The sequence below is a fragment of the Nannobrachium achirus genome, assembly GCF_963921795.1.
Source record: "Nannobrachium achirus genome assembly, chromosome: 20".
Taxonomy (NCBI): domain Eukaryota; kingdom Metazoa; phylum Chordata; class Actinopteri; order Myctophiformes; family Myctophidae; genus Nannobrachium; species Nannobrachium achirus.
The window spans coordinates 9834226-9861319 of NC_137827.1; the positions used below are offsets into that span (position 1 = coordinate 9834226).

A 27094-nucleotide genomic window follows, 5' to 3' on the forward strand; every position below is an offset into this window, starting at 1 on the left:
AAACGGTTTAATTTCACATGCAACTAAAGTTTAACCATAGGGAGGAATAACCGACGGCTATGTGTTCCAGAGAAGGCCGAGAGGAGTAGGGAAAACGACGCTGTTCCACCAGCAGAGGAACAGAAACGCCAAGATTATTTCCGACTTCTGCTGCTCTCAGGTTGGCCTTTTTCCTTTTTTTCATTCCAGGCTTTAAAAAATATATATCCAAGGACACGACCGTGATGTCAATGTGCACGTAGCCGCGGACATTATTAACCCAACATTTTATATTTAAAACCGCGTTATGCTCTAATTTGGGCACGAGTTAAAAAAAAAACAACCTTTAGTTTTTGTCCTCAAATAGCGAAAGCAGCGGATCATTACCGAAGCGCGTCACGCTAGATGGCGCTTGCTTTTGACGTGACGCGACGCATCCTTGTTTATTGTACTTTGTGTACTTGGTGTTGAGTATTTTAGTTGTTTCTCCGACGCCAAAAAGACAAACGCTGCAACCGTGAGACGCGAGCGGCTGTGTGAGGTGAAACTTAACGGCCTTTTGTAAGCCTGTAAACTTGTCCGCGTCGGAGTCGTCCAACAGGGGCCAGCAGTACCTCGGCTAGCCTCCGAGGCTAACGAGGTTAGCATGTTTTACCATCGCTTCCAATGGACCTCAGCGCTTAGCATGCTAGTTAGCATCGATGAGGAACGTTGCAGCAGCACAGAAGTTTTAAGACAACTTAATAACAAGCCCTTTAGTCTGCTGTATGTTTGGCTGTTGAATCAACCAACATAACGTTTGTGTGTCACTAGTAAATACTTGTCTATTATTGTCCAATAGCTCATATTTTAGCCAATTAAGGCCAGGTTGACTGGTGTGGGAAGTCTTGTTTTGCCTTAATCTGTGGTGAAACTAAATGAAGGACACACTCACATAAAAATGAATGTTTTATTTGATCAAACGAAGCTCTGAGGATGTCGCCTGGGCCTTTTCTAGTTGTTATGATGAGGCTGGTGTCATGTCAACCCCCGTGTCCCATGTTGGCCTAGATGAGAGCAGGCCAAGCAAACAAGCCTTGGTAGCTAACCTGTGGTTGTGTGTTTGGTTTAGTGATGTTTGTGCTGTCTGGGTTTGAACTGCTAACATCTACATTAATGTCCTTTTTAGGATTTATTGAGACATTGGCAACAGTGCAGTTAAAGCATGTTCTTGCAGAAAGCCAGTCAAAGGACAGACAGACAGACAGACAGACAGACAGACAGACAGACAGACAGACAGACAGAGAGATACAGACAGACATACCAAAAGAGGACAGACAGACATACCGAAAGAGGGATTTTGTCTGGACCTGACAGCTGCATTCTGCGTCTGCAAGAAGTCACACATACTAATAGGCTAATGTCACATGGGAAAATGCAGTCTCTCTGGCTATTTAGCCCATAGTTTATTGACAAATAATACGGTCATCTATTTTTGTTTAAAAAAAAATTGTTCATAGCCACAGGCCCCCTCCAAATGGATACTTATACTCTATGCATTTTACTGGGGACCCCTCAGACGACTGGTTCTCAAGGTGGGAACAGAGGACCCCTCAGGGGTATTACCTTAATTATTATATTGATCAAGAGCGTCTGCTAAATGCCTAAATTGTCCTTGAGGATTTACAGGAACGTGACTCTTCATTTCTACAATCAAGAGTTAAATGAACACTGAGGCTTTTAAGAGTGTAGATTGGGGTCCCTCCCCACTTAAAGAACCACTGTTATGTGACCTCAGGGAATCATTGAGTTGAACTGCAGCACAGCTGTGTGTTTGTTTGTTTTAAGAGTCCCATAAATGGTATATATACCACCAATGGTACCCACATTTGCCTTCTCCGGGGTTTGTTTTTACATGTAGAAAGATTTACAAATACTCAGTAGCGAAGCCTGCCTGCCTGGTGTGAACCTCAGTTTAAATATGAGGAATGTGTGAAATGTGTTGTTAGACGTGATATTTCCTCCATTTCAGCGTACAGGCTCTTTCAGTCTTGTCTGTCAGAGAGCGTCGTAAGTGGGGGTTGTGATTGGCGTTTTTACGGTGTGGCTCTACCAAGATGCAGGGTCTTGTCTTGGCAGTGTTGCCAGATTGCATGAGAGATAAGCACCCAGGTCATCTATGAAAACAAGCCTAAAAGAAGCAGCTATAGGCCACTCTGATCTTAAAAGGATCCCAGGCAAAAACACCCTAATTACTTAACTTATTCCAGAAACGGCTAATCTTTCACTCAATAGGGACAATGCCTGCCGGCTGCCGTTGATGAAGGCCGTTTCCCACCGGACGCGATAAAGAGAACGATAGGCGTTCAATTATGACTGCTTTATCGTTGTGGTGTGGATGCTGCCAAGCCTGCCATCCACTTAAATGGAAACGATTGTTATTTATTGTTATCGTGACCAGTGGGAAAGGGCCTTAACACTCATCTTTTCTTTTCTCTAATTAAAATCTAAAATATGAACCCTCGTTGTAAAAATAATTGTCCTTTAAAATCAGGATATACACACAAAAGCCTAATAGCCTAGCTTATTTCCAATTTGCCCCTGCAAAAACTGCACATAAGTAAGGAAACTAGACTTAGGTGAGTTCAGTCCATTGTGTCTCCCCTTTAACAATACCTATTGGTATTGTGTTTTATATAAACTAGAAGCTCGGCCGCCCTTCGGGCGGCCGAGCGTCTAGTCGGCGCCCTGTGCAACTCGGGAACAATGTAAATAGGGGATGAATGCCCCGCCCTTTAATGCAAACCCCATTATACCTGTTGTCATAGGATCTGTTTTGACCATCTGTTTGCGTGTGTCCATTTATGCCCATATATGGGGATATCTATCTGTCTACGTCCATTTTATGTCCATATATGGAGATCTCTGTAGGACCTGTTTTGACCATCTGTTTGCCTGTGTCCATTTATGCCCATATATGGAGTTATCTGTCTGTCTGCGTCCATTTTATGCCCATATATGGAGATCTCTGTATCAGTCTGTGTCCCTTTTATGCCCATATACGGAGATATCTGTATATATATGCCCATATAGGGAGATCTCTGTATCTGCCCATATGCCCATATATGGAGATCTCAGTCTGTGTCCCTTTTATGCCCATATATCTGTCTGTGTCCCTTTTATGCCCAGCGCTTGCGCCGATTTGTCCCTTTTATGCCCATATATCTGCCTGTGTCCCTTTTATGCCAATATAAGGAGATATCCGTCGGGTCGAGGCAAGGCCCGGAACTGCAGTGATGTCACTATGAGTCAGCGCTTGCGCCGATTTACTGATGTCAGCAGCTAGATGTCTCCATATATGGAGTTATAGGTTGCCCATATACTTGCCCATATACTCTATCTGCGTCCATTTTATGCCCATATGCCCATATATGGAGATCTCTGTATCTGCCCATATGCCCATATATGGAGATCTCTGTATCAGTCTGTGTCCCTTTTATGCCCATATACGGAGATATCTGTCTATATATGCCCATATAGGGAGATCTCTGTATCTGCCCATATGCCCATATATGGAGATCTCAGTCTGTGTCCCTTTTATGCCCATATATCTGTCTGTGTCCCTTTTATGCCCAGCGCTTGCGCCGATTTGTCCCTTTTATGCCCATATATATGCCTGTGTCCCTTTCATGCCCATATACGGAGATATCTGTCGGGTCGAGGCAAGGCCCGGCACTGCATATGGAGATCTCAGTCTGTGTCCCTTTTATGCCCATATATCTGTCTGTGTCCCTTTTATGCCCAGCGCTTGCGCCGATTTGTCCCTTTTATGCCCATATATATGCCTGTGTCCCTTTCATGCCCATATACGGAGATATCTGTCGGGTCGAGGCAAGGCCCGGCACTGCGGTGATGTCACAATGAGTCAGCGCTTGCGCCAATTTCCTCCGGAACAGCCTGATGTCAACAATCAGCCTGTCGGGTCGAGGCAAGGCCCGGCACTGCAGTGATGTCACAATGACTCAGCGCTTGCGCCGATTTCCTCCGGAACCTCCTGATGTCAACAATCAGCCCGCATAAGGAGATTCCGAACGTTTCGCGCCGGTTAGGGAAAACCGCGCGTCGGGTCGGGTCGAGGCCCGGCACTGCACTCCGTGCCACGGCGGGGAACGCGCATGCCGAATCTGAAGCCGGTGGGACGAACGGTTCTCGAGATACGCGGATTACAAACACACACGCAGAGACTTCTCGCATTTATAGATAGTATCAGTCTGTGTCCCTTTTATGCCCATATACGGAGATATCTGTATATATATGCCCATATAGGGAGATCTCTGTATCTGCCCATATGCCCATATATGGAGATCTCAGTCTGTGTCCCTTTTATGCCCATATATCTGTCTGTGTCCCTTTTATGCCCAGCGCTTGCGCCGATTTGTCCCTTTTATGCCCATATATCTGCCTGTGTCCCTTTTATGCCCATATAAGGAGATATCCGTCGGGTCGAGGCAAGGCCCGGCACTGCAGTGATGTCACTATGAGTCAGCGCTTGCGCCGATTTACTGATGTCAGCAGCTAGATGTCTCCATATATGGAGTTATAGGTTGCCCATATACTTGCCCATATACTCTATCTGCGTCCATTTTATGCCCATATGCCCATATATGGAGATCTCTGTATCTGCCCATATGCCCATATATGGAGATCTCTGTATCAGTCTGTGTCCCTTTTATGCCCATATACGGAGATATCTGTCTATATATGCCCATATAGGGAGATCTCTGTATCTGCCCATATGCCCATATATGGAGATCTCAGTCTGTGTCCCTTTTATGCCCATATATCTGTCTGTGTCCCTTTTATGCCCAGCGCTTGCGCCGATTTGTCCCTTTTATGCCCATATATATGCCTGTGTCCCTTTCATGCCCATATACGGAGATATCTGTCGGGTCGAGGCAAGGCCCGGCACTGCAGTGATGTCACAATGAGTCAGCGCTTGCGCCGATTTCCTCCGGAACAGCCTGATGTCAACAATCAGCCTGTCGGGTCGAGGCAAGGCCCGGCACTGCAGTGATGTCACAATGACTCAGCGCTTGCGCCGATTTCCTCCGGAACAGCCTGATGTCAACAATCAGCCCGCATAAGGAGATTCCGAACGTTTCGCGCCGGTTAGGGAAAACCGCGCGTCGGGTCGGGTCGAGGCCCGGCACTGCACTCCGTGCCGCGGCGGGGAACGCGCATGCCGAATCTGAAGCCGGTGGGACGAACGGTTCTCGAGATACGCGGATTACAAACACACACGCAGAGACTTCTCGCATTTATAGATAGTATCAGTCTGTGTCCCTTTTATGCCCATATACGGAGATATCTGTATATATATGCCCATATAGGGAGATCTCTGTATCTGCCCATATGCCCATATATGGAGATCTCAGTCTGTGTCCCTTTTATGCCCATATATCTGTCTGTGTCCCTTTTATGCCCAGCGCTTGCGCCGATTTGTCCCTTTTATGCCCATATATCTGCCTGTGTCCCTTTTATGCCCATATAAGGAGATATCCGTCGGGTCGAGGCAAGGCCCGGCACTGCAGTGATGTCACTATGAGTCAGCGCTTGCGCCGATTTACTGATGTCAGCAGCTAGATGTCTCCATATATGGAGTTATAGGTTGCCCATATACTTGCCCATATACTCTATCTGCGTCCATTTTATGCCCATATGCCCATATATGGAGATCTCTGTATCTGCCCATATGCCCATATATGGAGATCTCTGTATCAGTCTGTGTCCCTTTTATGCCCATATACGGAGATATCTGTCTATATATGCCCATATAGGGAGATCTCTGTATCTGCCCATATGCCCATATATGGAGATCTCAGTCTGTGTCCCTTTTATGCCCATATATCTGTCTGTGTCCCTTTTATGCCCAGCGCTTGCGCCGATTTGTCCCTTTTATGCCCATATATATGCCTGTGTCCCTTTCATGCCCATATACGGAGATATCTGTCGGGTCGAGGCAAGGCCCGGCACTGCATATGGAGATCTCAGTCTGTGTCCCTTTTATGCCCATATATCTGTCTGTGTCCCTTTTATGCCCAGCGCTTGCGCCGATTTGTCCCTTTTATGCCCATATATATGCCTGTGTCCCTTTCATGCCCATATACGGAGTTATCTGTCGGGTCGAGGCAAGGCCCGGCACTGCAGTGATGTCACAATGAGTCAGCGCTTGCGCCGATTTCCTCCGGAACAGCCTGATGTCAACAATCAGCCTGTCGGGTCGAGGCAAGGCCCGGCACTGCAGTGATGTCACAATGACTCAGCGCTTGCGCCGATTTCCTCCGGAACAGCCTGATGTCAACAATCAGCCCGCATAAGGAGATTCCGAACGTTTCGCGCCGGTTAGGGAAAACCGCGCGTCGGGTCGGGTCGAGGCCCGGCACTGCACTCCGTGCCGCGGCGGGGAACGCGCGTGCCGAATCTGAAGCCGGTGGGACGAACGGTTCTCGAGATACGCGGATTACAAACACACACGCAGAGACTTCTCGCATTTATAGATAGATGTTATTGTTTAGTCACATTTACAACGAGGTACAGCTTGTAAGCATAGGGCATTCGCGGAATGAGCAACACAGCCAAATGTGTGGGTAGTGCTGACCAAGAATTTGCCAAAATGGCCTGTAATACTGTTCTGTTGTTATTCACCTTTTTTAGCTTGGAGCATTGAAGATTGCACTCTCCCACAGTAATCTCCTACAGTAATAAGGACTAAGGAGACGAAAAAAAACAACACATATTGGCCATGTATACACTTTATAAATGTTACACTCCGTTTCAGGGACCTCAGTAGCGTGTGGAAGATCCATACGCAGCCACAGCAGCTTGGCACCACCTCCTCATGCTGGTCACCAACCTAGTAGCCACATTTTGCTGTGGGATGGCATCCTATTCCTCAACCAGGATTTGTCAGCCAACAGCTAGCAGCTAGCACATACTGTTCGCTTGCCCAAGCTGATCCCACAAGTGTTCAGTTGGGTTGAGGTCTGGACTCACGGCAGGCCATTCCATCCTCTCCACTCCCAAATTTGTGAGGTACTCTCTGATGATCCTGGCTCTGTGGGGGCGAGCGTTGTCATCCTGGAGGATAGCATTAGGTCCCAAATTCTGGCAGAACCCATGCTCAGGTGCTAGGCACACACCTGCCAGTACTTGAAGCCCAAAACAAGAGTGAATGCCAGCTGAACGGTAAAACAGGCCATTTTGGCAATTTTTTGTTCAACGCTACCCACGCGCTTGGCTGTGCTGCTCATTCCACAAATGCCCGATGCTTACAAGCTGTAACTAAATGTGACAAATCAACGATAAAAATGAGATAAAACAAAATGCTGATTGGTATTATTAAAGAGGAGGTATAATGGACCGAAGTCAAGTTTCCTTACTTTCTGTGCACGGTCTATATAGAACAGACAATGGTAAATATATTTTAAAATAACATGAAATTAAGCCGTTGGAACACATTTCTTGGAACAAACAAAATAACATTTTTCACTTGCTTTTTGTGGGTGAACTAAAAAAGACTTGCTATTGTGGCGACTGTTTTAACTTTGTCTCATTTTGGAACTACTATTCTCTAGCAAAGAGTGCACACCGGCTTGTTATTTTTACCTGTTCAAATACAAATTCTTCCCATGTTAAAATCATAATGTCTGCCTGCCTATGCTCATCACAAATCTTACATTTAGCCATGGCCATGAATGCTGCTTTGATTGCATTCTCATGACTCTTAGGCCATGGCTACACGGAGCTGGATTTTTCATATATCCCGGTTTTTCAGATATCCACATAGAAAAATATCTAGGTCCACACGACAAAGATATCTAGGTCTAACAAGCACACACACAGTAAAGTCTTCAGAGATATCCGGGTTCCCTGTCTACACGGATCCAGTGAATCGGATATTTTTCAATCTCTCCACTTATTTATCCGGTTTAAAAAATATCCAGTTTCACAGCCGAAATATCCAGCTTTGTGTGGCTGCAAGCCCCAACCGCACAAAAAAATGTCTAGCTTCAGAAATATCCAGCTCCGTGTAGCCATGGCCTTAACAACATAATACGCACACATGTCCTATTGTGGTTAGTAATGTAATGATTTGACCTCATTGAAAGGAGATTATCTGTATGTATATTAACACAAGAGATGAGATGCCTGCTACTAAACAACACTACTCTTAAATCTATAGCAATGATGAGCTTTATCCCGCTAAAACTGGAAAAGCACCACTTTAACCATATTTTATACATTGGCCATTCAAAGAGAGCAGATATACAGTACAAGCTCATAGCATGGCACTGACCTTGAAATATGTATTTCTTGGTAAACATTTTTAACAAATCATTGCTTCTGGGGGTCCCTGGCACAACATATTTTGAGATGGGGGGGGGGGGGGGGGGGTCATGAAATGTTAGGGGGTTCTTGACATGAAAAAGTTAGAGAACCGCTGATTAGCGATGGGACGATAAGCGATGTTATCGTTTATCGTGATTTAAAAAAACACTCACGATAATCTTATCGTGGCACTGGGACCAATTCAACTTTTATTTGCCAAGGTGCATATCCGGTACCACCTAAACCCCATATAATTGGTAAAAGGTAGTTATAATATACGTACTTGATAGTCTTTTTTTTTCACTCTATCAAATGTCTTTGTCAAAAAACTGCCGATCTACAAGCTCACAATGCATCGTGAGCTTGTAGATCTGCTATTTTTTGGCAAATGTTCCGAACCAGGATAATGGATTTTGATTATCGCGGTATCGTAAATTGCAATTTATTTTCTCACAATAATCGTGATATGAAATGTTCATATTGTCCCACCTCTAATAGCAACACATAAAACAGTTTTTATAAGACATTTGTAGAATTGGCCCCATGCAGGCCTTAAAGGAGTAGTTCATCCCCAAAATGACTTTTTTTTTTTTAAGTTCAATAATATTTTTTTGTTTGTCACATTCCTAAGATACAAATTTGATTATAGTAAATTCATCCCCGTTGATTCCGGATTTTGGATGGGGACCGAAATCTGGACTCAATTGCAATGATTTTACTTTAATCAAATTCATGTCTTAGAAATGCAACAATTAAATAGTATTGAACTCAAGTCTTCATGGCGTGAGTAATCAATAGAAAAAAATACGTCATTTTGGGGGTGAACTACTCTTTTTTTTTTTTTTTTAAGATAGTGGAAACAGTGGCACCTGAACCAGGTGTCGTGGGCAGCAGGCAGCGTCTCCTGCAGTATTTGCGTCAGCGGAGAGACGCAGATCACCCATGTGATTAGTAGTGTGTGAATGGACTTCTTGTGGCATTCATTCCATTGTGTGAAATGATGAGTGCCTGAGACACAGAATTTGATCAGTATTGTTTTCAGTGAAGAGTTGTGTCATGGTGTGAGAAGAACTGTCTGAGGCTCGCGCTGCTGCTGGTCACACCCATTAAACCATTTAGGCCTAGAATTATTGAACACTTTAACCAGTGAAAAATAGCAGATACGAGCTTGTATATCTGCTATTTTTAAAAAGTCGTGAAAATGTGTGCAAATCTTAAAATATATGTATTTTCAAAGCGAACGTTTGTAACTCAAATTTTCCTTCTGGGTGGTCCCTGGAACTAGATATTTTGAGAAGGCGGTCCGTGGCCAAATACATATCATTTTGGGGGTCCTTCACATGAAAAGGTTTGAGAACCACTGGAATAGTCTCTCAAGAACAGACTAACTGAGCTCCAGTTATGTGAAAATGACCTTTTCTTTGACGATGGCTGGCCAGATTGCTGACATAGAAACCTAGGTTTTTCAAAAAACCTTAGAAGGATTCAAAAGACACTTATAGAATCGGGTCAAAATTCAAATTTTCACGATTTTTCAAAAATAGCAGATCTACAAGCTCGCAGCTGCGGCACTCGGTGCCGCGCTGTGAGCTTGTATATCTGCTATTTTTTAATAGTTAAAGCGTAAAATAATAATACACAATAATGTGTACCCGTAAAAACGGCAACAGTCTCCAAGAGAGACTGTTGCACGTTGTGAACTTGCGATGGCCTGGGGCGTCCTCTCTGCCGCGGTGGGAATCCTCACTTGCATCCAAAGGCTGAACTTTAAAGCTAAAACTGCAATCCATAACGTGTGTGTGTGTGTGAATGAAACGCACGTCTTCTAACTATTTGGTAGGATATGTTTTAAAATAGTGTTGATTTCGTTGACTAAAACTATGACGAACTAGAAGCAGTGCAGTTCCGATCACAGGTCTCCGCCAGGTCAAGTAGGTTATTGTGGCCTCCTGGTGGCGCTAGAATAGGCCAATGTCAAATGGGTGGCATGTCCTCTTCGGCCTTTCACGGCAATCGAGCGCTGCATTCATGATTTGAGCCATTTTTTTCCGACCAAAAAAAATGATTTGCAAAAGTCAACCTGCTCGTGGCGCCATAACAGGCCAATGTGAAAAGGGTGGCATTTGTTTCTCGACCTGGGAATGTGCTTGCAAAATTTCACAAAGATCCCACCATGTGTTAAAAATTGAGGCATTCTGTTCAAAACGGACCAATGTTGGCCAATTGCAATTAGGATGGAATATGTCGCGATGCACTGTGAGCTTGTAGATTTGCTTCTTTGGCAGTCTTCGACAGACAAGACACCCACCAGGTTGGAGTTGTTTAAGTGCAGGCTTGTTTTTGTGCCGTGATGATCGCGTCACACACGCCACTAACATAACGCAGCTGTTCCTAATTCAAGAAGATGAGTCATCAGATTTGTCAAGCAGCAGCGTTGGCATCAAGACCAAGCGAGCGGCGCGTCATGGATTTAAAACCATTCAAGACCTGAGGCCGATTCTACAAATGTATTCTAAATCCTTGTATGTCTTTTTTGAAAAACCTATTTCTATGATCAGTGGTTCTCAAACGTTTTCATGATGTCAAGGAAAGGAGTACCCAGAGAGTGCAATGTGTTTCTACTGGTCAACACCACCACACTCTCCAGTAGTCCAGTACGTAGCTGATGACTGCTGCCATCATCGAGGGACAATGATGACTGGGGTTGACACTATGGCCTCAGAGGCACTTGCCTGTCGGGCAAGTACATGTCATGTTCTCCTTGCCCAAAGGTCATGCCCACTTGCCCGAAAAGTAAATAGTCCATTTATAAGATGATAGGTAAGATTTTAATTACCTCTAAATGTAACACTTATTTCTTTACTTTCTGGGCTGTGCAATAAAATGTCATAACTCAATACCTCCAAATACCAAATACCTGCATAGCTATGATTGAATATGTAGAGGGTTTCACACTTATTTTATATTATTACGTAAAGCCAACTTCACCTAACCGAAGGTTTTATTTACCTGCCGGGGGCAGGTGGGCAAGCCTTAGTGTCAATGCCCGTGATGGGTAACAAATATTTCTTTGCCGACGTTGTGTTCGGTGACGGCGTCCCACCTCAAAATTCGCAGGCATGACGCCCGAGCTGCAGTGGAGCACTGGCATTGGAGTAGACCCCCCCATAAAGGAACCTTGTGAATAATTGTAACATGCATCTAGGGATGGGACGATATGAAAATGTCATATCACGATTCAGTGAACACATTGTAGATCGGCTATTTTTTGGCAAAGACATTTGATAGACAGTGAAAAAAGACGACAAAAGACGTATATTTTAAGTACCTTTTACCAATTATGGAGGGTTTAAGTGGTACCGGATGCAGCTCGGCAAATAAAAAGGTGAATTGAGTGCATGACCGAAGATGATACCACGATAAATTAAATTGTGCTTTTTATCACAATAAACGATAATGTCACGTATCGTCCCATCCCCACATGCATCCTTCAGAAGTAAATGGTTTAGGGTTCCCACGGTCATGAAATTCCAGGAAATATTTTGAAATTAGAAAAATATTTTTCCAGTACTGGAAAAGTTTTGGAATTGATCAAGGGTCCTGGAAGCCAAGGTCCTGAAAGAATAGCTATGCATTGTCTTTGGTTATTGATTTTGTTAATACCTCTGAAATGACAAATTAAACATTGGCCAAATGGCAGATCTACATGCTCACAACGCGCGAGGCGTTGTGAGCATGTAGATCGGCTATTTTCACAATAAAACCGTGTTATACAAAATTCCTCTACTCTTAGTGCTCGTCAGGGTGCTGGGGTCCCCAGGCAGGAATATGATTATTTTGTGGGTCACGGCCAGAAAAGGTTGAGAACCACTGGCATACACTACCTGTCTTTGGGCATTGCGTATAGGAGTAAGCGACTCGTTATTGAGCTGAATTATTGTTATATAGTCCTGGAAAACAGGTTAAATATTTTGGAAAAGTTTTGGAAATGAATTGGTAAAGATGTGTGGGAACCCTGATGGTTGTTTGTTGTTAGTGTTGGCATCAGCCTGCTCAACAGTAGGATAGTTGCTAGTTACGAGTCCTGATACTTCTCAATGGACCGGCAGGAAGGCTGCAAGGCTTTTATGCAGTTCTCTGGTACCGTTTGTAGCTGGTGTACGATGGTGATGCTCAAACGTGGTGAAATGCAGTCTGACATTTCACAATGCTTATTGCTTATAATGGTGACATTGTAAGCATGTCGATCTGCTAACCCAGAATGGGGCTTAAAATCATACTCTTGTGTGTATTTTGGATTTGTGTCACACCCCTTGTAGCCCCGCAGATCTACAAGCTCACAACATATATTGGAAAATGACTTATTGGATCGTTGGAATGAAATGGTTAGTGGTTATTTAACGTCATTAGTTACTGTAGTGCTGTTTTTGCCATGATGGAGATACATCTGTCTTATGTTATGTGTTGTCCTCAGGTGAACGTGTGTGTGTGTGTGTGTGTGTGTGTGTGTGTGTGTGTCTGTGTGTGTGTCTGTGTGTGTCTGTGGCACTATGACGGCTTCCATCGTTCTGTTTCGTCTAGGGCTGTTATTACATAATTGTCTAATCGCGATTATTTGACATAATCGTCATAATCGTTTCCATGTTGAAAAAAGTTCATATATTTAAAAAATCGAACCTCTGTTCGAAGTGGAGCTGTGTGTGTGTGTGTGTGTGTGTGTGTGTGTGTGTGTGTGTGTGTATTGCAGTTGAAAACAGCGCCCCTCCCTTAACATGTGTGGTCATAAAAGGTACTACACCACATTCTTGAGGCTACATACAGACAGACCCACATACAAACATACATACAAACATACCTACACACACGGCCACTATAGGGTAGCTTGTGTTCCACACAGCTCCAAAAAGTCAAAGATAGTGGAAACAGCCGTTCTACAAGATCACAATCGGCTATTTCCACTATCAATTTTATTTTTTAAGTATAAAGTTGTAAAATATGTCAGTAATTTCTTTGTATATTTAGGTTATGTGTCATTTCTTTGTATATTTAGGTTATGTGTCATATCTATCTACCATGTGCAACTTCAAAGCCTAAAAGCCAAACCGAAATGTAATTGTCAACGACAAAAACACAATTAAATCGTTAATCGCAATTATTTGAGTGTCAATTAATCGTCATGTAAAATGCCATAATCGTGACAGCCCTAGTTTTGTCAATCCACTTTTATCCAGACTGATGAAACCACCCTGTTATCTCCACTATTTCAATGATTGCTGAATACCACCTAATACTGTGTGTGTGTGTGTGTGTGTGTGTGTGCGTGCGTGCGTGTGCGCAATGCTAATGATGTAATGTCATGACGTGACTGATTCAACCTAACCAGATGTTTCTGGGAGGGTTAGCTCTCTTTGTCACCCCCCCCCCCCCCCCCCCCCCCCCCCCACAACACACACACCACACCCACACTCTTGTTTCTCTAGTTTTTGCTCCAGTTCCGGTGTCAGACAATGCCCCCCCCCCTCTTTGCGTTAAACTGTCCCAATGTAAATGTAATCCACACTACTCTGGTAGGACTGACATATCTGAAACGATAAAACGAGAGGGAGTGGAAGGGAACTGGAGACTCGTGGACATAGGATACTGGATAGCTCTGCTGCTGTTATTTTGTTCTCAATTGGGGATCTGACGGGATGAAGGGAAAACACAAGAGGGTAGGCCTATACCTGCAGCTCTCAGATTGAGTCATTCTGTCAGTCGAATCATGATGCTCTACTTTCCCTTCGTTGCTGATTTCAATCATGTCCATTACACACAACGCAAAGTGCACGATACTGGCCAATTTTACTTTTCTTTATGAACTAATTGATACGGCTTTCCCTTTCTGCATCTTTGGGCAAATCTACCGCAGATTGTCTGAGATGTGTGTGCGTGTGTCGCAGTCGCTCTCTGTCTCAAAAAGCAAAACGGGAGAGAGCACACACGAGAGAGGTTGCATCTGTCCAAAAGCAAAAAGGTCTCATCTCACAGTGCACTGTCTCTACCTTCTTCATACTTTTGAGGTGAGAACCATAAGAAAGCACAGGCTTACGTTTTCATTCACAACTGCTTGGCTGAAGGTCCATTCTATAGCCTATATGTCATTTTATCGGCTCTGTTCATACCAGCTCTGACTGGACTGGAGTGAGTGAGAGCTTAATTGAAATGACCTACATTTACGCACGCAGTGAACTGGAATTATATAATTAATTATTTGGCAGCAGCAGGTGTGTAAAAATTCTAATCTCTAAACATTGTTTTAATGAGATTTGGCCTTATATTGACATGTGCTCAGATTTGGCTATTTGCTAGCTACTTGCTTAGCCCTAATTTACAGGGGTGCCCTGAGCCAACCAAAATGTTTGAGAACCTCTGGCCTAAAGCTTATCAGACTACTGGGGCTCCTTGAAGTGAAAAATGTTGGCAATTGAAAATCACTGCTTTTAGAAATGGGATGGATGGATGGATGGATGAATAGTTGTTCTTTTCCTAGAACATTGTAGATCCATTGTTCCATTGTGGAGATGAGTTGACACTCACTGGGCTCTGGCATCAGTTAGTTGTTCCACCCGGACTCTGCTCACTCCATCTTGTAGAGACATGTGTGGAGGTATGTCTGCTGTCAGCCGGGTGGAGCCAGTGGTCACATGACTTTGTGGATTTTTCACAGGTCAGGTTGAATGTTTCCGTGGTTTGTGTGTGTTCAGATGAAACCCCCAAGAGTGTGTGTCAAAATGTAAAGATCCTGTTTGACTACTTTGTTAAAAGAAGCTTTGTTCTGACACGCACACGAACACACACACGACACGCACACACGCTTCATTTTTTACAGTATGCAGGACTGCGGTTTTTAAACCTTTTTATCTCAAGGGCTCCCAAGTTGACATGTATTAGGCCACAGAACCCATATGTTTAACCCGATATTCTGCCAGGGACCCCATGAAAGAAGATTTGAAGATGGGATTGTTAGTATTACAGAATTCTACAACTGGATTACAGTAGGCAAGGAGATGACACTGAACGTGACTGAAGATTGTCTTGAGATGTATTGATGTAATGATCCAATCTACTATCTAGTTCCCAAAAAATACAATCAAAACATGAAGTTTATTGGATATAGTTGGAATTATTTGGAGTTAATTATCTCCTTAGGAGTGCTTGATGGGCTGCATGAAGTATTGTCATGAATCTTCCGGAGTGTTGTTTAAGTCTGAGCTGTGACTGCCTCCTCTCCTATCATCATCCACTCCTTGGCTGTCCTAGTTCCCTTTTTCATGCCTGCTTCTAGTTCTAGGTCACAGCCTATTGTGCAGTTTTATTCTCTTGCAGGGTGCAGTGCAGTTACTGTATGTGAGTCAGTGTTTACTGTGTGACTGATGGCTATTTACCAGTACTGTATCGGGTTGTGATCATGTAATGATACATAATGATACCAATAATAAACCTAATAATGAATGACTTGACCTCTGACTTCCCAGTAACTGACAACATCATCATAGGACACCAGGTCATTTAGTGCACTCACTGCACTGTTACTCTACTAGCACACAAGATTCTTTATTTAAATATCATTTCCTACATAAAGTTTTCCTAAACTAATTTCATGGTCACGTACGCACAGTGGTCCATGGACCACCAGTTGAAAACATGTCCTAGTTGAAGCAAAAATGATGTGCTTATTATTGCCCTGCCACTTGCTGCAGGTACGCAGTTTATTATTAACATTAACCCATTCAAAACGGGTACACAGTATTGTGTATTATTATTTTATGCTTTAACTACTGAAAAATAGGAGATATACAAGCTCACAGCTCTGCGCTGAGACTGAGTGCCACGCTGCAAGCTTGTATATCTGCTATTTAAAAAAAATCTTGAATTAGAATTTTGACCCGATTCTATAAGTGTCTTTTGAATCCTTCTAAGGTTTTTTGAAAAGCCTGTTTCTGTGTCAGTAATCTGGCCAGCCACCGTCAAAGAAAGGGTCCTTTTCACTTAACTGGAGCTCAGTTATCTGTTCTTGAGAGACTACTATGTCAGTGGTTTTCATGTGAAGGACCCCCAAAATGATATGTATTTGGCCACGGACCTCCATCTCAAAATATTTAGTTCCAGGGACCTCCCAGAAACAAAATTTGAGTTGCAAACGTTTGCTTTAAAAAATACATATATTCAAAGATTTGCACACATTTTTATGACTTTTTCAAAAATAGCAGATCTACAAGCTTGTATATCTGCTATTTTTCAGTAGTTAAAGCATTCAATGATCCCCATACTTAATCCCTAAGTGGGTTAAGTACAGTATGAAAGAGATGAAACGCCAAAATAGTCTAAATGCAGATAACCTTGTGCCCATGTCTAAATGCAGATAACCTTGTGCCCATGTCTAAATGCAGATAACCTTGTGCCCATGCCCTGAGCACCCTGCAGTGCAGTAGTTGTCTCTGCCAGGCAGAAAGGCATAGCCGAGAATATCTTATACATCCTAGTGTCCGTCCGTGTGTGTGTTAGGGCTGTCTTCGACTCAGGATTTATCAAGTCGACTCGAGTCGCGGGGGTTAATCCGACGTGTCGACGAATCATTTATGTGTAAAAAAAAAAAAAAAAAAAAAAGTTGTGCTTTAATGACTGGAGAGGAGGCGCGACCGCGACGCATTGATAGAGTACCGGTACAACAGCTGTTGTAAACCACTATGATTGGTGGATTCTCTGCTTTGAAAACTGCCTGGTTGTAATGATTGTATGCCTCTCCAAGGCTAAAGGAACAGGGCTAAAGCGCTAGCATGCTAACGATTTAGCCCCGTTCCTTCAGGAGGAAAAACAACACCAAAGTAGGCTAAAGGTAACAATACTGTAACATCACTGCGTCGATGCAGAGCGGCACACGGCTGCATCACAATGCAAGCACATTGTCATAATCTAAAACTTTTTAAGAAGTCCTCTACTCCACCGCAGTCCTCCACCACAGAGCCACACTCAGCGGCAGTGAGTGAAAGTGAAAGCGCATCGCGCTGCTGCTTCTTGGTCAGCTTTAACAAGTAGAATAACAACAAGTCGACGCATTTCCTTTCAAAGCGGTTAACTTCAAAATAAGAGCACCTTGTTATATGATCAAGGCAACTTTCAAGTCACGTGAACTGGTTTTATTCTTAAGTATTCTTAATAGGAAGAACATGACAGTCCAGCGCTCTCATACTGCACCGGTGTGATAAAAAATTATATATTTTTGACGGCTCGACTCAAACAATTGGCGTCGATTCCGGGGGCTTAAAACGAAGCGTCGATTCGTCGAATTTTTGAAGACACCCCTAGTGTGTGTCCCGTCTGTGTGTTTACTTTGTCTGTGAGCAGCTTATCTCTGGCACCGTTGGTCACTGCCAAACTGTGCACACACACTCCCTGGATGCCAAATTGAGAACCTCTGCCCCACGCATGGGCCTGTTTTAGCGCCACCATGAGGCAGAGTTTTGCAAAACAGTTGTTGCCAGTACTGCCCTACAAAGGCATTACTGTCAACAAATATACAAATAACTACGATCAAAGTTTTGGTGAAATTGTTCACGCACATTCCCACTAGGCAGAGGGAAAAAAATTACAACTTAAAAAAAGAGCACTGCTTCCAGTTATCTTTATAATTTCTCGAATGATGTGGTCTATTTGTTGTTGAAAAAGACATCAAGCCATAGAGGCTATTTTTAGCACCATAATGTCTGTGTCGGCCTCTCAAGTGCATAGAGCAACTTTTATGTTTTTATATTGAGGGCTGGGAGAGTGAGCAAGCTATCTGTGGGCCTGTCACAATTATTACATAATCGTCAAATCGCAATTATTTGATATAATCACAATTATTCTGTCATAATCTTCATGATCGTGACGGCCCTCGCCATGTTCTGAATGTGTGTGCATTGTGTTTTTGTATTCTATGTAATGTTTTAATTATAGGCCCCCCCTCTAAATCCTCTCTCAATACATTCTGACCCAATTTCTGGGTAGGTGTTGGATTCTCTAGACTTGGATGTACTCGAGCGCAGAGGCAATATTCCAAGCATATCGATTGCTCTCTACCGTATATAGACATGGGAAGAGTCCCAGATGCCTATTGGCTCGTCACCACACACACACACACACGCACGCGCACGCACGCACGCACGCACGCACGCACGCACAGAAATACACTTGCATCATTCTCATCTCGCAGTTTACTCAGTCCAACAAACACTCACTTAATGCTGGTTAGGTGTGTGTGTGTACAGTATGTGTAATAGGAGGAGGCTTTTGACAGCTGTGTGTGGCTGAAACGGTCAGCATCACGTTCTGCTGTTGTCTACAAGCCAGAAGCCCCCGCACTCCCACTCCCACTCACGCACACACACACACACACACACACACACACACACAAGCACACACACACACACACACACACACACACACACACACACACACACACACACACACACACACACAGAGACAAAGACAAAGACAAAGTCTGTGTGTAAGTGTGTAATGGAAAATAATGACACATGATGGTAACATTTGTGTGTATAAATTAGTTTAAAGAAGCTACAACTGCACTTTTATTTAAAACCCATTTAGACCGGGCACGCATTATTATTTCACATTATTTTATGCTTTAACTATTAAAAAATAGCAGATATATGATGTGATGATGTGATGATGTGTGTCACAGCGTGGCACCGAGTGCCGCGCTGCAAGCTTTTAGTTCTGCTATTTTTGAAAAAAAGTGAAAATGTGAATATCTTTGAATATGTTGACCCGATTCTATAAGTGTCCTCTGAATCCTCCTAAGGTTTTTTGAAAAACACGCGTTTCTGTCAGTGGTTCTCAAAACTTTTTCATGTCAAGGACCCCCAAAATGATTTTTATTTGGCCACGGACCCCCACCCATCTCAAAATATTTTGTTCCAGTGACCCCCCAGAAGCAACATTTTAATTACAAACCGTGGCTTTAAAAAAATACATATATTCAAAGATTTTGCACAAATTTCCATGACTTAAAAAATAAAATAGCAGATCTACAAGCTCACCGAGTGCCGCGCTGTGAGCTTGTAGATCTGCTATTTTTCAAAAGCTAAAGCAAAATAATTCCAGGTCTTAATGGGTCAAGTAAAAAATGTTGTATAAATAACGAGGTGTGTGTGTGTGTGTGTGTGTGTGTGTGTGTGTGTGTGTGTGTGTGTGTGTGTGTGTGTGTGTGTGTGTGTGTGTGTGTGTGTGTGTGTGTGTGTGTGTGTGTGTGTGTGTGTGTGTGTGTGTGTGTGTGTGTGTGTGTGTGTGTGTGTGTGTGTGTGTGTGTGTGTGTGTGTGTGTGTTCTTCTGCAGTGTGTCTCCATCCCTGGACCCTGAGGGTGATCTGATCAACACCCAGCCTGTCCTGGAGGAACCAGGAGAGCCTTTTCTTTTTTTCTTTTTTTTTCTCCTCGGGGAGGGAGGAGTGAATCCATGAGAGATGTGAAACTGTCAATCAACCCAGAGCGCCACCACCACCACTAACCAATCAACAGTCAGCCTGGAGGTAAAGCCCACCTTGCATCCACATTACACTGACCAATCAACCGTCGGGTTTATCGACCAAGTAGTGTTGTCAAAAATATCGATTTATCAAAAAGTATCGATTTTGAATATAGTATCGATTTTCAATATGACTTTTCCATAGTTTCAATAATATCGATAATATTGATCAGTTTTTACCTCTCTCGTTGGTTTACACCAACATTAATTTTATGTGTGTCCTTCCAACTTTGGCTCATTCCTAGTTATTTTAAAGGCCTATTTGTACTTAAATCAAATCAAAGGCAGGCCTTTAGAAAGTGCACTACCATCTACCTCAAGAAGTTCTGTATTTTTTCTTTAAATAAAAATAAACATTTTTTCACTGAAATCGCTTTGGTTGCGTGGTATCGAAAATGGTATCGAGTATCGAAATGTTTCAAAATATCGTATCGAAGTTACAAATCGTGACAAGCCTACGACCAAGCCCCAGCATGCAAGGCCACAAGACACTTGTTGAATTGTGGCCAGTAATCAACTAGGGCTGTAGCCATCGTTGGAGCCAGTACTAGGGATGGGACAATGAGCGATTTTTATCGTGATAAAAACTAGGGATGTTAATCGACGCATTATTTACGAATCGACGCGTCGCGGCCGAAAATCGACGCGTCGATCGACTTTTTTCACTTTTTTTTTTGTTTTCGCTAAGCAGCAGCTGAGAGGAGACTCAGGAGAGCACAACACAACGGGGCATTACTTTAAGCAACACAACTTATGCAGCTGCACCCATCAGAACTGGCATCAAAGCCCTAATAATACTTATAATTGCTCTTCCTTGCGTTAGCACAGAGTCTGTTCTCTAGAGACTAGAAGCGGAGTGACAATTTAAAGTCCATGGAACGTAGTGGTAGCGCTCTGGCTGGCTGGCACCCCAGGCTAGTGTATCAATGTGGAGGAGCTTTGGTCTGCCTCGATCTCTCCCTCCCCGACCGCATCCACGGGTGTCGCATTAACGACGATGTATTTTGTGTTGTTTTATTGTCAATCTTGACAAAATCACTGCACACGAGGCGACGCTGCCATTAACAAGCGAGCTTTCGTGTCAAGCATGCATGCACACAGGCACGTAAACAAAACACATCCAGTCAGCGCGGTGAGCGCGCACTGCTATGACGCGTGCACACGAACAGGCCAGCAGTGTTTCTCAACCTGTAGTCCGCGGACCTGACTAGCGCCGTATGCATGCGAATCTGCGATGCATGCATGCACAACACAGACGTTCATTCGTCCCCGACACAGAGACACACACACCGGTCCGCTCACATTTGGAAAACATTAACGTTTATAACGTTTTTGAAGCGATTAAAACATTTTTGGGGGAAAAACTTTAGAAAAAAAATAAAAAAACGACTCATACGCTTTTGAGTCGCGGTGAGCATGAGCCGATTTTCGAGTCGATTTTCGATTTTTTTTCACATCCCTAATAAAAACACTCAAGATAATCGTATCATTGAGATTTAACTCTTTTAGTGCTGATCACGCGTATACGCACGATATTAAATTACGGTCCGGAGTGCTGATCGCACGTATACGTGCGCTATATACTGTATATACAGTAAAGCTGGCGTGGGCTCACCTTCGGTCCGTCTATCACTGTGGCACTGGTGAAGTCCGTGATTCGTCTCCATCGCACGTCCACGTGCACGCAAAAGTGCTGCGTCCCATAGAAAACAATGGTCCTTCTCATCTTTACAGTCCATTTTCTCCAAATTAGACTTTTGATGGCATTGGATTCTCGCTAAAATTGCACAAGCATGAAGGCATCCATCTGAGATCTTTGTTTACGCCCTGGACCGGAACTAGTCACGGGTGAATCTTGAACATCGTCAAGTGAGAATTGTGAGCTCGATCTTTGGTAATTGAATATAGGAGTGAATTTCGGAGCACATAAATAAAGAGTCTGTCCAGCATTCAAACAGTAGTGGTTTATTGTCAAGGACGGAATGATCCAATATTATAGTGCTGCATTACATTTGGTATAACATGGTTCTATTGTGAAAATAGCAGATCTACATGCTCATGCGAGGCGTTGTGAGCATGTAGATCTGCTATTTTCACAATTTCTGCCTCGATATATTTAAGAATTTGGACAATGTTTAATTTGACATTTTAGAGGTATTAAAAAGTCCTTAAATTGACACTTTAGAAATGTGCAGATAACCTCTACGCACTTAAACATTATGTTGGTTTGTTTGCAGTTAAGTGAGAAAACAATGTTTCACATTAAGTTAATCATCTAGGGACCCTCCCAAATAATTGGGGGGTCGTGTATGATGTGATGACGTCATCAAACGATAAAGTCGACTTCAACTCAACTTTACCGTTTAGTATTTGTTTTCGGACCACTGGGTCCCTTGCTCTCTTTCTCTCTCCTTGCCCTGAAAAACCCATTTCACAATGAAAAAAAAAAAAAAAACGCAGCAGTGAGTGTGCAACCAGCTTAACTGTGTTGTATACTTAATGTACTGTATGTGGGGAGCTGGGGTGGGCCCGTCCTGTTGAGAACCGTCTGCAAAAAAAGGTTGGGAACCTCAACGCTCTATTGTGTACCAAAATGTTGTTTTTTTTCCTTCCACCCCAGTTATAAAACACATTCCTGATGTCTTGTCTCATTCTGTCTCTCTGTGTGTGTCTCTCTCTCTGTGTCTCTCTCTGTGTGTGTGTGTGTGTGTGTGTGTGTGTGTGTGTGTGTGTGTGTGTGTGTGTGTGTGTGTGTGTGTGTGTGTGTGTGTGTGTGTGTGTGTGTGTGTGTGTGTGTGTGTGTGTGTGTGTGTGTGTGTGTGTGTGTGTGTGTGTGTGTGTGTGTGTGTGTGTGTGTGTGTGTGTGTCTCTCTCTCTCTCTGTGTGTCTGTCTCTCTCTCTCATGTCTTTGGTATGACACCCTGACACTGTGTTTATCCCATTTAGGCCTAAGATTATTGACTGCTTTAACTATTGAAAAATAGCAGATATACAAGCTCACATCTGCAAGCTTGTAGATCTGCTATTTTTGAAAAATCATGATTTTTTTTTTGCAAGTCTTTGAATATATCTACTTAAAAGCGAACATTTGTGACTCAAATATTTACTTCTGGGTGGTCCCTGGAACAACATATTTTGAGATGGGGGTCCGTGGCCAAATACCTGTAATTTTGGGGGTCCTTGACATGAAAAGGTTTGAGAACAGCATGATTTTAGAGGAAGGATTTAGAAGTCGGGTCAAAGATCGGGTAAGCTGTTCAAAGACTTGCAGTCATTTTCACGATTTTTCAAAAATAGCAGATCTACAAGCTCCCCGCGCTGCGAGCTTGTATATCTGCTATTTTTCTAAAGTTAAAGCATAAAAATAATGGTTAAAGTGGTTAAAATCTAACGCGACTCGGGCGCGTTCCCGGTGTTTGAGAGTTAAGCCAACATGTTCAACCACATGTACAGGCTCGCACACACGCCTGGAGGCGAAAAGCAGAACACAAGGTTCTGCAGACCTGCCACACACACACACACACACACACACACACACACACACACACACACACACACACACACACACACACACACACACACACACACACACACACACACACACACACAGCCAGCATTACCTCAGTAGATGATGCTAGCTGAGTAGTGTGATCTCACTCTGGAAAAAAAGCACACAAAAAAAGAGCAAACCACCAGTTCTATTACCCATGCTGTACGCTACTAGGACAACCTCCTGTCTCAATAATGTATCGCAGACGACTACAGATGTTGACCATCTCTTAGGACAGGGATACTCAAACTTGTGAACTTGTGGGCCACATTACAAAAATGTCAAGGGGCCACAGGCCAGTTGATAAAATGACATTACTTGGTAATAATTTCCATTTATATTCTGTCGATGACACAATTTGTAATCAAAGTCATTTGCTACATTTTCTCTTTTTAATAATTCTCTCTGTGCAATTAGCATATTCCACACTAAAACAAACACTGTTGTCTGCCTGCTATCAAATGGGATAACGTCAAACATATAACTTTCCGAATGTCTGTCTGTCTGAGTGAGTGAGTGTCTGTCTGAGTGAGTGTCTGTGTCACAGCGTTTCTCCTCAGTGGCTGGAGCAATTGATCTGAAATCGCATCACCTGACATAACTGTGAAGCCCGTTTGTCACTTTCACAAATCATATGCTGTATATTAGCATTTTTATGGTGTATCTATATCTATTCTGCATCTAGCATGAGGCATATCTCTTCTGCATCTAGCATGACTGTGTGTGTGTGTGTGTGTGTGTGTGTGTGTGTGTGTGTGTGTGTGTGTGTGTGTGTGTGTGTGTGTGTGTGTGTGTGTGTGTGTGTGTGTGTGTGTGTGTGTGTGTGTGTGTGTGTGTGTGTGTGTGTGTGTGTGTCAGGGCTCGAGACTAACGGCATCCCTACGTCCCAGGGACTTAAATATATGTGTTCGGGACGCAAATGAATCTCCCCTGGGACGCATTCGGGACGTAGAGGATTTTTTTGAGCCAACGGCGCATATCAATGTCACTGCTCAAACCATGGTGTGCAAACTCGCAGCATGAGACTCACAGAAAATGAATAGGCTATGATGTAAACAGAATGTTTAAGAAGTTACCACAAGCAGTGCTGATCATCCTTTTCAGGTACTTAGTTGCTAAAATGCTGCGCAATTTGAAGAGATTAACTAGCAGAATGAGGCAGAGAACAGACTGTCTGGGTTACAACTAGTGGAAAATAGCCGATCTACAAGCTGTGGCTGAGAGATAAATCTTAGCATCCCCGCCCCCTGCTTCGCCTCATAAAAAGTAACGTTATATGATTTGGATTGTGATTATTAATGAAAATGTAAAACGGAACACTGTCAATGCACCAAGCACAGACACATAGCCTACGTTTAGTGAGCAGCACGAGCAGTTGTTTGGATATTGGAGTAGGACACATTGTAATTAAATCAACGGTTTGTTTAACTTTTGTCATCTCTATAAACCTATAGCCTATATTCCCAATTACAAGACGTTATGTGAATATGTTCGTCTAATCGTCTAATCAACTTCATCACAACCAGCCGTGAGCCGTGCAAGCTGGCATTCATTTTACAAAGTTCCCGTGCCGTGTGGCAGCTTATTTTCTCCAGTCCAGTAGTGTCTCTAAAACTCTCAAAAACAACCGGTCCACTCATAATAAATAACTCCATTTCGGCAGCAGTTCATCTGAATCGCTTGCTGTGAAGCACAGAGCAGACTGCACGCGTCTGCACTCTCCACTCGATGAAGCGTGGATGGCACTGGTTATACTTCTTTCAGTACGACGGTGTTGTGCGGTGCGGTGAGCATATAGACGATCTAAAAGCCCTCAAAGCCCTGAGGATGCGCGTAGTTGTAGGGTTGTAGATTAGCGCGCAACACGTTCGTACGGACAAAGTACAAACCCAGTTTTACCGTAATTCCTCCAACAGTCGTGCATGATTGGTTCTTTAGTTTACCGTATATGACAATCACACCAGCAAACTGGCTGAGGTAAGATTTTTAGAAGCCACAAATGACAGTATAAAAATAGAAAGGATTGTCAAGCCAATTTCACCAGCAGCAACAACAAAAACAACAACAACAATATAACAACAATAACAATAATAATAAATATTATTATAATAGTAATACTAATAGGCCTGCAATAATTTATTATTATTTTTATTATTTTTTGGGACGGATTACATTCATTTGGGGACGGTTCAATTTGTATTTTGGGACGGTCCCGGGACGTAGGTGAAAAAAGTTAGTCTGGAGCCCTGGTGTGTGTGTGTGTGTGTGCTGGTGGGCGTGCTGGTGGGCTGTCTGGCCCTGTTACAGATGTTGTCCAAAAATCATGCAGATCGGTACACAGTATCTATAGCCATTAAACGAAACAGTTAAAGTTACTTTCCATCCCTCATATACTGTGTGCACAGTGCACATCCCATAACCCACACACTGCACATCATTTCGGAGCTCATATCTTTGAACGGGTAAGGGCTAGTTAGAGATAACTGAGCACATCTCTCTTTCAGTTGCTTCAGTGTTATTTATGACTTGGCCCACATTCAACACAAATGGCTTTTTACAGAAACCAAACTTCTGAAAATAGATGGTTATGGCTAAGGAGAATAAAATCAAATCAAACAATCTACTCAAAATGGATTACCCAGACTTTTTAGCTACCAAATGGCTAATGATGTATCTGTGATCATTTAATGGTGGTTGTCCTTTAGTTGTGTTTTCTTTCCATGGCGAGATGCAAGGAGAGAGGAAACAAGGACATAACGTTAACACTTCCCCAGCCTGGCCAGAATGGCTTGTCTGTGGACTAGCTGGAAATTTCTATTATTGTATTATGATCCGAGACATAATATTATGATCATGAGCATTAGCTCTTTCGATCCCCCGTTGAAAACTCACCAGAAATGTCTCGATCTGCATTGGCATATAGTGGGGATTTTGGCCGAGTCGTCTTCCCCCCCTGTGCGCTTCGCGTGCACGGATCGTGCACGCGAAGCGCACAGGGGGGGGGAAGACGACTCGATGTAATGTAATGCACTCCGTATGAAGCGCCCATGTCAACTTTTTTCTGATCAAAAACATCACGGACAGATGCTATGCTAGCTAACGCCTCCTCCTACAATGAAAGTGGATGGGACTGTGGCTATGCTGGCTGAAAGCTACGAGAAGTACATTAAGTGGCTCCCCGTGGCTGAGAAAGAGTTAAGAGAAATCAGGCGTCCTTTCCTCTAAAACCGTGGTTCCCATTCCACATTTTGTAGCTTGAGACGCTCAGTCACACCGTGTCAGCTTTCCCTTTTTTTTCTCTTTATACACATTTTCTTTTTCTGTTTTTGTCTCTGTCTCTCAGGTCCATCATGCACATGAAGTCGTGTCCCAAGCTGGTGAGGTCTGAGCTGAGGCTGGAACCCGGCACCCGCAGCGTTAACCGTGGCCCCCCAGGGGGGGTGGTGGGTGTGGTCGGCGGGGTCAGGGGGCGTTCCCCGCTGAGCGTCATATCGGCAAACACGCTTCACCACGGCAACAACAACCACAACAACGTCGCCAACGGACCCGGTTGCCATGGAGACGCCTGGAGACGCAAGGCGAAGGGCTCCCAGCAGGGAGGGGAGGGGCTGTACCGCAAGGGGGGAGGAGGAGGGG

At 43.5% G+C, this 27094-nt stretch overlaps 1 long non-coding RNA gene across 1 annotated transcript; it reads left to right on the plus strand.

Moving 5' to 3' along the window:
- Nucleotides 1-27018, plus strand: LOC308306304. The gene is made up of 3 exons (XR_013963148.1): nucleotides 1-160; nucleotides 19720-19912; nucleotides 26802-27018. It is a non-coding gene; the product is annotated as an uncharacterized lncRNA (long non-coding RNA).
- The last annotated feature ends 76 nt before the right edge of the window (nucleotides 27019-27094 follow it).